Source organism: Lathamus discolor, chromosome 9 (genome assembly GCF_037157495.1).
Source record: "Lathamus discolor isolate bLatDis1 chromosome 9, bLatDis1.hap1, whole genome shotgun sequence".
Classification (NCBI taxonomy): Eukaryota; Metazoa; Chordata; class Aves; order Psittaciformes; family Psittacidae; genus Lathamus; species Lathamus discolor.
Window position 1 is genome coordinate 2523272 of NC_088892.1, and position 13088 is coordinate 2536359.

At 49.1% G+C, this 13088-nt stretch overlaps 1 long non-coding RNA gene across 1 annotated transcript; it reads right to left on the reverse strand.

Annotated features, from left to right (window-relative positions):
- Positions 1 to 1057: 1057 nt before the first annotated feature.
- On the reverse strand, positions 1058 to 11802 carry LOC136019428 (uncharacterized). The gene is made up of 3 exons (XR_010614871.1): positions 11722 to 11802; positions 10526 to 10707; positions 1058 to 3113 (listed from the first exon to the last, which is right to left on the reverse strand). It is a non-coding gene; the product is annotated as an uncharacterized LOC136019428 (long non-coding RNA).
- Positions 11803 to 13088: the final 1286 nt, after the last annotated feature.

The following is a 13088-nucleotide window of genomic DNA, read 5'->3' on the forward strand; positions in this document are numbered from 1 at the left end:
CAAAAACTACCAAAAACCCCACCAAAAACAACCCCCCCAAAAAAAGGGTGGAGGAATAAAAAAGGCACAAAGACAGGGGGGCCACGAGTCCATGCCCTTGTGTCTGATCCTCATTGGGACCCAGAGACATGGAATGAAGTAATGTATGCAGGTACATTTTTCATGTTAAGAAACCACCCGGGGTGGCAGAGAGAATGTGGGATTAATGTAGCTCCTCTGGATCCCTTAATTTTAGCTTTGGAAAAGGACAGGGAAAAACAGGGATCTAAAGTGGAGAGATGTTGTTCAGCCTGTAATATTGGAGAAAGATGTTTAAAGTTAAGAAAAAAGAGTAATCAGGAAGATAGGGTGGAGGATTATCTATCACCGGGACCTCCATGAGGAGCATCCCCTGCCACGAATCCTTCAGATGCTAATGAGAAGGAGGTGGTTGCTGTTGCTGACAACAGAGCTGAAGGACCTGAAAATGTTACCCGAATTGCTGCACACATTCGTACTAAAACAGGACCAGTAACTCAGGCACCTTTAAGACAGGCAATCGGACCGGAGGGCCAGACAAGAATAAAGGTGAATTTTATAATGGGAGCTTTAGATGCTTGGAAGTTAGCTGTGAAAGACTATCGAGATGATCCAACAGGAGTGGCAAAAAGGTTTCAGTGGGTTGTTAAAAGCCAAGATCCTGACTGGGGAGATATAGATGTACTGATGGATGCATTAACTGAAATGGAAAACCAGCTGGTGTTAAAAACTGCCTGCACTCATGTGAATGCTCAGATTACTGCAGGAGCATTAGCAGTCAGAGTGGAAGACCATATTCCCACCACAAAACCAGACTGGGATTATGAAGAGCCTACGGATTATGCCGAGCCTACGGATTATGCCACTCTGAAAATATATCAAAATTGGATAAAATTTGGACTGGAAAATGCAATTCCAAAACCAGTAAATTGGTCAGCCCTATTTGTTATATGCAAGCCAAAACACCAACTGAGTTTTTGGACAGGTTGAGAGAAGCAATGTGAAAGTTCACTATGTTAGAACCCTCCTCAGAGGATGGGAAGCACCAGATAGCCAATTCATTTTCAGGGCAGTCATCAGAAGATATTAGAAAGAAGCTTCAGAAGTTTAAATAACCAGATAATTGTGAAACAGAAAAGTCGATAGAAGAAGCATGGAGAGTGTATAGAAATCAGGAAGAGGTGGAGAAGAAAAAGCTGGGTCATTCCATAGCCACGGATACAGTGGCAGCTTTGGGACAAGTAGAAACTGGTAGAGGGACTAATATGCGAGAGTATGAGGCAGAGGTAGAAGAAGAATGGCAGGCAGGGGTGGAGGAGTAAATTCTTTTCCTGTGGGACCAGATCAGAGTGTGTACTGTAGGGGATTTGGACACTGGAAGTGAGATTGCCCTAAAGGGAATCCCCAGGTGGCTCCAATGACTGAATAGGAACTAGACTGATGGGGACCTGGGGAATCTACCCCAGTGAATTTACTGGTTAAATTAAAGCTAGGGACCGGAGGAAAGGAGGTGGAAATTTTAGTGGATACAGGAGCAAACTATTCGGTGCTAAATCAGAGTCTGACTCCATTGGGAAAAGCATTTGTTACAGTTGTGGGAGCTACTGCCCGTCAAGAAAAAGTTTCTTTCTGGAACTATTAGAATACAAATTGGGAAAACAAATAGGAATGCATATTTTTTCAGACTTGCCAAATTCTCCAAAATCTTTACTAGGGCAAGATTTACTAGAACGTTTGGAAGTGACTATAATGTTTAAGGAAGGAGAAATGGAATTAAGAGTTAAGGATGAACTATTAATTGAAGTCTATTAATTCAACAGAAAAGCAAAAGAGAGGACCTCCCTGAAATAGAAGAAGTCTTTAATCAGGTATATCCAGGAGAATAGGCATCTGAAGTTCCAGGTGAGGTGAAAAATGCTTTGCCTGTTAAAGTAGAAATAAAAAGGGGGGCCTGCCCAGTTTGGATAAAACAATATCGATTAAGATTAGAGGATCAGAAGGGAATCAAAGAAATAATTGATGAATTTTTAGAATATGGATTGTTAATTGAATGTGAATCAGAATATAACACCCCTATCTTACCAGTAAAGAAACCTGATGGAAGAAGTTGTAGGTTAGTTCAAGATTAAGGGCAATCAACAAAATTGTGGAGGATATTCATCCAGTAGTAGTTAAACCCTGTGCCTTGTTAACCAAATTGAACAATAAACAAAAACGGTTTACCATCTTGGACTTAAAGGGCGCATCTTTCTGTCTGTCCTTAGCCAAAGAAAGACAGAATTTGTTTGCTTTTGAATGGGAAAACCCCAATACGGGAAGAAAAACCCAGTTAATTTGGACAGTATTACCTCAAGGATTCAAAAATAGGCTGATGATATTTGGAAATCAATTAGCTTGAGAACTAGAATCATGAAATACACCCGCTCAGACAGGAACTTTGCTACCATATGTTGATGATTTGCTAATTGCTACTGAAACTAAAGAAAAATGTGTTCAATGGACTGTTGAACAGTTAAATTGTCTAGGACTAGGTGGATAACCAAGTGTTCAAACAGAAAGCTCAATTAATCCAAACTTGAGTATCTTGTCTAGGATAGGAAATAACTGGAGGACTTTGAGAGCTTGGAACAGCCTGAAAATAAGCCATTTGCCAAGCACCAAGACCATCCACAACAAAGGACCTTTGAACATCCCGGGGTATGACTGGATGGTGCTGGCTCTGGATCTATGATCATAGCATATTGGTAAGACTGTTACATGAACTGTTAAAAGGAAATTGGCTCCTCTGGAATCTCTTGATGGTCTCCAGACATGGGAGACACCATGTCTTCTCCACCCTCGGCTGCTGCTGGGACAAGAGGGGCTGTGCTGGGCTCTCCCCGAAGCTCGGGCTCTCCCTGAAGCTCAGCCTCTCCAGTGTCCTCAATTGGTGCAGGTGACATTGCTGCCATGGCAGCAGTGGCTGTGTGGTGCTGAGTTACCAGCTGGGCTTAAACCACAATGCAGCTAATGCCAGTGAGTTACCAAGGTGACCGTGACTCATGTGCTCTGGTTGACACACTGCATCTTCATCTCCTTCTGCTTGGGATAGGAATCTGGAAATAAAGGAAAGGCCAAGTAACTCCTGGGTTTCAAGTAACTCCTGGGTTTCCAACAAGGCCTGGAAACTTGGGATGCACCCTGCAATTCACGGGATGGGTGAAGACAAGCTGGCTGCAGAGAGCGACGGAGATGAGAGCCTTCCACTGGGCAGAGCTCATCCATCTCCAAAACCAGTTTGGGAGGGAAGCAAGACAGCAGCACAGAGAGTGGATGTCTGCCCAGACAAGCCTTACCTGCAGCCCATCAGTGCTGCTCTGCCTCCCTTTGGCTGTATGGTCTCGGTCCAATCTTACCTATATTTCAGACTGGGAGATGCTCTGTGTGCTCTGTAAAAGCCTGGGAGTTCCTTTTCAATCCTCCCTTCGAGGGCATCCTCTCCACAACAAGATATTGATTCATGAATCATGGAATCCCAGTCTGGTTTGGATTGGGAGGAACCTTAAAGCTCCTCCCAGTTCCAAGCCCCTGCCACGGGCAGGGACACCTTCCACTAGGGCAGCTTGCTCCAAGCCCCTGTGTCCAATGTGGCCTTGAACACAAGGGTTCCCAGGGATGGGGCAGCCACAGCTTCTCTGGGCACCCTCAGCACCCTCTGGGCGCCTCAGCACCCTCACAAAGAGAATTTAATCCTAATATTTAATGAATACCCAATTCCACCTCGTGAGACACTTTACAACACTTCTGCCTGAATTTTTTTGCCTCTTATAATAACCTGACACATGCTGGATTTCCTCTGCAGACCCATTTCATGGTTGAAACCCCCCTGACACAAGCTCTTTCCACAAGCCTTAGGCATGGAGACATTACCCCCAAAGGCAATACACAGCCTGTGCATGTCCCCAGTGTTAATGCTGAGAGGCAAACACACACGGGAGAACTTCCCAGCCAGCTGAAGGCCTTCACTTCTGCTCTCCAGATGGTCTCCTTTATTCTGGAGATTACTCCTGGTAGGTAGAGCACACTCACAGATTACTGTGTGGGTGCTGGCGATGTCTTTAGGTTTCTGTTAATTAATATGTATATTGCTACTGAAGCACCCATGTTAACCTGCACACCTCTGTGTTACAGACCCAGTGTCATGACCCAAACACCAGTGTGCTTGGTCACCAAAACCCAGGAGATGAGCAAAAACCCAAACCCCATCAAAACATGAGACTTCTGCCAGCTGTAGGCAGGAAGGCTCTTCCCATGCAGCCTGCACATGTTATTGCTTCCCAGGGATGCCCAAGGAATGGGAAAGACTCATTCGCTTGGTACTCTGAACATTTTTGGCTCCATTTGGGATCAGCTGCTTCTGGGAGTTTTATTTTCTGTGCAAGCTGCAGAGGCATGTGAAGGAATGCAGGAGCTCAGCATATAGCCTACCACTGCAGGAAGGGAATTAGGATGACAGGGGAGAAGAAGCTGAGGCTTTCTGTTGTCTGCCCTGGCCACGGTATGGAGAGGAGGGTTTGCCCGGGGACTCCTGGCACTCACCCAAGCTCTGCTTCCCCAGCTGGCGCAGCAGGATGATGAAGTCAGGGGCAGAGACAATGTTGAACATCAGCGTGACCACAACCAACCTCTGCACGTAGCGTAGGAGAGGGGTGAGACCTGCAGGGTGAGACCTGCAAGCTGAGACCTCAAGGACAGAGGGGAAACCCCATGCTGGGAACAACCCCCAAACACAGATCAGCTATCCCAGGAAACAGCAAAACACTGGAAAACTCCAGGGATGAGTCCTGGCTCTTCCTGGCTTGGGAAAACCCATGATAGACAGTTGTACCCTGCAAGGTGGACATGTGACAACAGGACAACCACTGGCCCTGCCAAGGCTAACCTATGACCACCAGGTCCAGAGCTGCCTCCTTGCAGCTTATGGGGTTGCTGAGGCTGCAGGAGTAGAAGCCACAGTCCAACTTCTCTCCATTCCTTATCTGCAGTTCAGTGAGGTTTCCAGAGAGCAGGAAGGGCTTTTTAGGGGGAAGGAGACATCCGTCCTTCTTCCAGGATATGGAAGCCACCATTCCCACTTGCACCACACAGACCAGCTCGATGGGTGAATCTGTCAGGTTCAAATTGCACTGAAGCTCAGGCTGGGGCACGAGCTCCGAAAAGCAGAGAGAAGTGCGGTAGCATTGCTGGGAGCATGAGTAGTGCCTTGCTTTGGACCTGAAAACTGGCCAACATGCAGGAACCCCGGGCCCCTTGGGAATGAGCGGGTCCAATTTACACTGCTGGACATTTTGGAGGGAGAGAAGATACTGCAGGAGCAAGAAAATGTCCACCAAGTTCAAGCAGAAATTAGATGTTCCCATCCCTGCCACCCCACTGCCCCTAGGATGGACACTACCAATGCTTGGGGATGAGACACAGCACCCTGGGTGCAGGGATACTGACCTATAAGAGATGCGAGTTGGGATTATGTCTGGAAGGAGTGGCAGGAACTTTCCAGACACTGCCGGTCACTGGGTGTCCCAAGAGGAGAGGGCTTTTCCCACGCAGCAGTGATATGGGAAAGTATAGGAGGGGGCAAAGAAGTCATGAAGTTCAGCCAAAAAGCAGCAACATGGGACACTGCTGCTCCCTGCAGTTAAACTGGTCCAGCCACAGCCCCATATGGGCTGGAGCACAGAGAAGCAAGCCTGGCAAGCTGGAGACCCCAGCCCTTGCAGAAGGAAGACTGGCTCCATCCCTCAGCTCACCCCTAAGTACCTGCTCTTAACTACGTCTGGTCTTCCACTTGATAGCAACACCATGCGCCTGAGCTCCTTCGTCCCTGAATGTCCTACATGAGGTATGCTCCTGTGGTGATGCAGAGCTCCAGGAAAGGGCAGTTCAAAACTGCGTTAGCTCTTGTTTCTGTGTAGTTTTCAAGGAAATCCAGAGACAGAGAATGGCAACGCTGCTTTGAAGGAAGAGTCTCCGAAGTCTGGAGCTACATGGGGGGAGCTCTTACATGGAGCCGTGGGAGATCAGCCACATCTGCCTGGCATATCCACCCTCGGCTGAAGAGCATGCATAAACCCAGCTGATCTCAGGATCTGATCCTGAAGGGGTTAAGAGGGAAATTGGTGAGGCAGCAGCTTATCCTGTGATTGCTCCCAGGGAGTTCCAGCCCCAGCTGCAAGGGACTGAGTTCCTCAAATCGTTACCATAACATTTGTTTTGCTCATTAAACATGAGCAGAAGTCCCTTCTCTTGAGGGGGTTTATGCTAGCTGACATTGTCCCACTCTACACTGCTGGTGTGGCCCCAGCTTGAGTCCTGCATGCAGTTTTGTGTGCCTCAGTACAAGAAGGGCATCAGACTATGAGAGTGAGCCCAGGTGAGGGTGACCAAGGTGGCAAGAGACCTGCAGGGCAAGACTTAGGAGGAGCAGGTCAGGTCACCTGGCTTGTTCAGCCTGGAGAAGGGAAGGCTGAGGGGTGCCCTCACTGCAGGCTACACCTTCCTACAGGGGGGCAGTGGAGGGGAAGGTGCTCTGCTGACCAGCAATAGGACACAAGGAAATGGGAAGAGGCTGTGTTAGGGCAAGTTTAGACTAGATAAGAGGAAAAAGTTCTATACTGGGAGGGACATAAGTCCCTGGAACATGCTGCCCAGGGAAGTCATGGCACCAAGACTGTCTGAAGTCAAGATGCATCTGGATGATGCTCTTAGTCATATGGTTTAGTGTTAGGTAGTTCTGTGAGGAGCAGGGAGCTGGACTCAGTGATCCTTATGGATCCCTTCCAACTCAAGACACTACATGATACTATGACTACTCTGGTTTCCATCTTGTGGAGCTGGAGGTGTTTAAGGCCAGGTTGGACAGGGATTAGAGCAACTTGCTCTGGGGGAAGGTGTCTCTGTCCCCCTGCCATGGCAGGGGTTTAGAACTGGATGAGCTTTAATGTCCCTTCAACCCAAACCACTCCGTGATTCTATGAGCTGTCTGCTACATGGACTAGTGAATCTCTGTGAAAACCATCCTCTCAACACCTTTGACTTACTGATAACTGCAAGGAGGGTTGTCCTGTCTTTATCATGCATCAGATCAACTGTTGCTTCTAGGTGCTGCTGTCTCCCTCTTGTACCCTCTGCAGAAGAATCAAGCTGTTCTCTAGATAGAAGATCACTCTGCCTTGGTAAACGGTTGGAGACTGCTCATTTGCATAGTGCTGCAGGATGATTTCAGATGTGGTGTTTTTTATATATTCCCACTCAGTGATGCTCATGTTTTTGATATCCGGCGCATGCATCAGTACATCGGATCCTTCAGCTACAAGTCTCCTTTCTGTGATTCTCCCCACTGCTGAGGACCCCTGCCAAATCATCAACAGGTCTGGAAACAGGAGAGATGCCAGAGTGGGTTAGTTTTGAAGCAAAAGCCAATGAGCAATTTCATCTCCTTGTACACCCTATTTTATCTTACTTATTTTTGCCACAGGTTTTTGACTGACTTCCTGACACCTGTTAAACCAAATGCCTGATTTCTTTCCTCCTGTGGCAAGATAAAACTGTTGGTTTGTGTTATAAAAACACTGCTTAGCTGGTTAAGACAACATCTTGCCCTTTGGGATGAAAATGATGTGCTTAAAGCCCTAGAAAGTCCAGATTCCCATCAGAAGATGCTATCTCAGAGTGACTTCCCCCCTGGGTCTCAGCACCTGAAAAGAAGAGCACTGCTTGGAAAACAAACACTGAGACACACTTTGCTGGGACTCTGTAGTCCTGTCTGCTAAAATAAGTCTGCTGACAGTCTTGGTGTGTGAGAGCTGACCTTTCTGAATACTGCTAGAGCCAACAGACATAGTCAGCCTGTGTGTCCCACCTCCCTCCTCAAGAAGAGGTTAAGTACTGCAAAACTGCTGCTCCCACTTAGCTACGTGTCCAGTGATCTTATGCATCAGGGCCAGGCTGCACGTGCAAACCTGAAATGCATTGTACAAAACCCAGGCATGAAAACCCTGTTGTAGCACCACTGGAAGAAAAGGACTTACCAAAAGGAAAGTCACATCTAATATTTCCAGCCCCTAAATCTGACAGAATTGTCACCTTGGAGATATTATTAGCATGTTAAAAAAGGTCGTGCGTGGTTAAACAAGGAGCTGCTGGGCAAACTCAAGTGGAAAAGGAGAATCTATGGATTATGGAAGGAGGGGCTGGCCGCTTGGGAGGAATATAGGACAGTTGTTAGAGGATGTAGGGAGGCAATTAGGACAGCTAAGGCCTCCTTGGAACTCAATCTTGCTAGTCGGGTTAAAGACAATAGAAAGGGCTTCTTCAAATACATAGCAAATAAAACTAAAACAAGAGGCAATATAGGCCCACTGCTGAACGAAGTGGGTACCCTGGAGACAGAGGATATAAAGAAGGCAGAGGTGCTGAATGCCTTCTTTGCCTCTGTCTTTACTCCTGCAGACTCTCCCTGAGGGCCCCGGATTTCTATAGCCCCAGAAGGAGTCAGGACAAAGGAGGAGTTTGCTTTGGTAGATGAGGATTGGGTTAGGGATCAGCTATGCAAACTGGACATCTGTAAATCGATGGGTCCGGATGGAATGCACCCACGGGTGCTGAGGGAGCTGGCGGAGGTCATTGCTAGGCCACTTTCCATCATCTTTGGTAAGTCGTGGGAAATGGGCGAGGTGCCTGAGGATTGGCGGATGGCAAAGGTCACACCAATCTATAAGAAGGGCAAGAAGGAGGACCCGGGTAATTATAGACCGGTCAGCCTTACCTCCATCCCTGGAAAGATGATGGAACAACTTATTCTTGACTCCATCACTAGGCATATCAAGGATGAGGGGGTCATTAAGAACAGCCAACATGGTTTTATGAGGGGGAAGTCATGTATGACCAACCTTATAGCCTTCTATGAGGAAGTGACTAGGTGGAGGGATGATGGTAGAGCGGTAGATGTAGTTTTTCTTGATTTCAGTAAGGCATTTGATACTGTCTCCCACAGCATCCTCATAGATAAGCTAAGGAAGTGTGGGCTTGACGATCAAGTAGTGAGGTGGATCGAGAACTGGTTGAAAGGAAGAAGGCAGAGAGTTGTGGTCAATGGCGCAGAATCTAGCTGGAGGTCTGTGACTAGTGGAGTTCCTCAGGGGTCGGTGCTGGGACCGGTGCTGTTTAATATTTTCATCAATGACCTGGATGAGGGAACTGAGTGCACCCTCAGCAAGTTTGCTGATGACACAAAACTGGGAGGAGTGGCTGACACACCAGAGGACTGTGCTGCCATTCAGCGAGACCTGGACAGGCTGGAGAGTTGGGCGGGGAGAAACTGGATGAAATTTAACAAGGGCAAGTGTAGAGTCTTGCATCTGGGGAAGAACAACCCCATGTACCAGTACAGGTTGGGGGGTGACCTGCTGGAAAGTAGTGAAGGGGAAAGGGACCTGGGGGTCCTGGTGGATAGGAGGATGACCATGAGCCAGCAATGTGCTCTTGTGGCCAAGAAGGCAAATGGCATCTTAGGGTGCATTAGAAAGGGAGTGGTTAGTAGGTCAAGAGAGGTTCTCCTCCCCCTCTACTCAGCCTTGGTGAGGCCGCATCTGGAATATTGCGTCCAGTTCTGGGCCCCTCTGTTCAAGAAGGACAGGGAATTGCTTGAAGGAGTCCAGCGCAGAGCCACAAAGATGATTAAGGGAGTGGAACATCTCCCTTATGAGGAGAGGCTGAGGGAGCTGGGTCTCTTTAGCTTGCAAAAGAGGAGACTGAGGGGTGACCTCATCAATGTTTACAAATATGTGAAGGGTAGGTGTCAGGATGATGGAGCTAGGCTTTTTTCAGTGATATCCAGTGATAGGACAAGGGGCAATGGGTGTAAACTGGAACATAGGAAGTTCCACGTTAACATCAGGAAGAACTTCTTTACTGTAAGAGTGACAGAGCACTGGAACAGGCTGCCCAGGGGGGTTGTGGAGTCTCCTACACTGGAGATATTCAAGGCCCGCCTGGACAAGTTCCTGTGTGATGTCCTGTAGGTTACCCTGCTCTTGCAGGGGGGTTGGACTAGATGATCTTTTTAGGTCCCTTCCAACCCTTGGGATTCTGTGATTCTGTGATTCTGTGCTGGCTCCTAAAGAGTAAACAAGCTAAAAGAGCAGAAACCAAAAGGAAAACTAGTCTAAGCAAAGAGGGAGGATGACAGAGAAGAGGTGAAGAAGCTCAAGGCAAGGTCTGAGAGCAGAGAAGAAACTCACGGGGAAGCAATCCTTAAGGATGAGATGGATGAAAGCTGCTTTATGAGGTGGTGGTACCCAGGTACGGCACTGGAGGAAAGAGGCTTCCTAAAGGGGACACCTTCACCAGCACTGCCACAGGCCTGGATGGAGCAGGGAGGGAAGGAAAGAACAGGAATGCTGCAAGGATGAGCTCTCCAAGTTGGTGCATGGCCAGTGCAAGCCCCACACAAGTCCCTTTTCATACTCACAGCACATGATGTCCACCAGCAGGCAGGGTAACATGGTGAAGCCCTGAAAGCTCCAGACCAGCATAAGGGATGAACGCTTCCTGCAGTGAGGGGCTCTTGCAGTGGCTGCTTCAGGCATGGTGGCTGGGTCTCTGAAGGACGGCGTGAAAGGCATCTGCTTCACAGGGGTTCACCATTAGCATCTGCTACACAGGGATTGGGAAAGGTGAAGGCTGCTTGGTGCAGCAATGGGGGAACCCCCAACCTTCTCCACATGTCCCCACAGCACTGGCATCTCCACCAGCAGCACAAGCTGATGCAAAAGGTTGCTTGGAGAACAGCTTGGGGAAACCATCACAGCTGTAGAATCATCATAGAACCATAGAATGGTTTGGGTTGAAAGGGACCTTAAGGCTCCTCCAGCTCCAACCCCTGCCATGGGCCGGGACACCTTCCACTAGAGCAGCTTGCTCCAAGCCCCATCCAATGTGGCCCTGAACACTGTCAGGGATAAACGAACAAACCAGGAAACCACCTTCCTCATAGGCCAACAAAGAGCTATTTCAGAGGCTTCTGTGACCTCGCCCTGGCCTTGTCTGATGCTCTTCCCATCCTGCAGTCAGGGTGAATTGAGCTCTTCAGAGTCCTGGGAGTGAGTATGCCAAATGACACGTGCAAAGGCTACCCTGCTCAAGGGCTGGGGAGAGGAGAAGGGGGACTCTTTAGGAGCTGTATGAACAGTACTGTGAGGGCCTACGATAACTCTGCCTGCCTTTGAATTCATGTTTCTGGGACTGGGTAGGAGGGGGAAGCTGTGCCTGGGGAGCAAAGCGAAGCTCCTGGCAGGGAGCACGGGGGATGAGGGGGAGATCACTTGGTGCCTACTACTTCAGTCGGCATCCCTATTGCCCCAGTTCCCAGCCCCAGCTGTCCGATATCCGGCCCCACAGGTGCAGCTGCTGTTTCCACCACCCCACGGGCCCCTGGCCCCTCCTTCCCTGGGACTGCAGCCCCGACCCGACCCCAGCGACCCTTACTGCAGCGCCCGCACTGTGCCGCCTCTTCTGCAGCAGGCAGAAGCAGGCAGGGAGCCTGCGTCTGGTTCCTGCCGTGTGTGCGCAGGGACCACCCTGCTCCGCGCCCACCACAGCCCCCTGCTACCTCCGCTGGCTTCACCCGGGAAGCTGTGGTGATGCTGTTTCTGTCCTGTGGCTCACCCGCAGCCTCAGCAATGGGACCACCACCCAGAGAGATGCTCCCTCTGCACCCGCCACTGCAGCCACCTGGACCTTCAGCTGTCCTTCCGCTCAGTGAGACACAGTTCAGCTCTCGGAACTATCTCCAGCCCATCCTCTGGACCTCTGGCTCCTGGGTTCAGCTGAAATACTTTATTTTTTGTCTCCGTCCTTGGACCTGGTGCAGTGCTTTGTTTGGGTTCAGTCTGATAACACAGATAACGCTGATAAAACACAGTTGTTGCTCATTAGCCCTTATCCTGATCAAGGACTTTTCAGTCTCATGCTCTGCCAGTGAGGAGGGGCATAAGAAGCCGGGATGGAGCAGAGACAGGACATGTGACCCAAATTAGCCAAAGGGATATTCCATACCACAGCACATCATGCCCAGTATAGTAACTGGGGGGAATTACCTGTAAAAGACTAACTGCTGCTTGGGTCGGGCTGGGTATCGGTTGGCGGGTGCTGAGTAGTTGTACTGTGCATCACCTGTTTTGATGTTTTTTTTTCCTTTGCCCTTTTAGTTTTGTATTCTCTCCCCTTGTTGTCTTATCGCTATTATTATTAGTAGTCCTATATTATACTTTATTTATCGGACTTTTCTTATCAGAAGAGGGCAAGGAACATGAAGGGGTGAGCAAATGGCTGTGTGGTGCTGAGGTACTGACTGAGCCCACGTCAGTCCTCTTTGGCGCCCAGCAGTAATGTTTCTCTCACTGCGCAGGGAGGCAGCACTGCGGTGTGGATGTGGCTCTGCCTTCTCAGACAGGAAAAAAAAAACAAGGACCAAAACAGATTTCGTAAGGTTTCAGTTTCCTGCTGAGCCCAAAGAGTGAGCCCTCCCCACCCAGTCACAGGCAGCATCCAAACACTAGCCCCCCTTGGCACCCAAATCCCCCCCCCCCCTCCACTAAAGAGCCCCTCCTGGCAGGAGATAATGCCAGAGCACACAGCACAGGCCAGGGCTGCTGAGAGGGATTTGCATGGTTAAACAGAAGGCTCAAATCTGCTGCTGCTCCCACACACACACACACCCCCCCCCGGCCCCAGCCTCACATCTGGAGGACAGCAGTCCTGTGGATTCAGGGGGAAAGAATCTGACACTGTCCAACACCCTCCCGAAAAAAACCCATGCACTGAAACTATCTGCACCAGGGAGCAGAGAGTAAAGTGGAAAAGGTTGGGGCAGTCCTGCTGGTTCCTGATGGTTCTTCTCTACTTAGGGGCTGCTTTTAAAGAGAAAGAAAGGGAGAAAAGTGCAATTGGCCTCCCCTGGTTGTGTGTTATTCAAAACAAAAGGCAGAAATGAGTTAATTTCATTGCCATTTATTGCAGGCATCCTAGAGGCT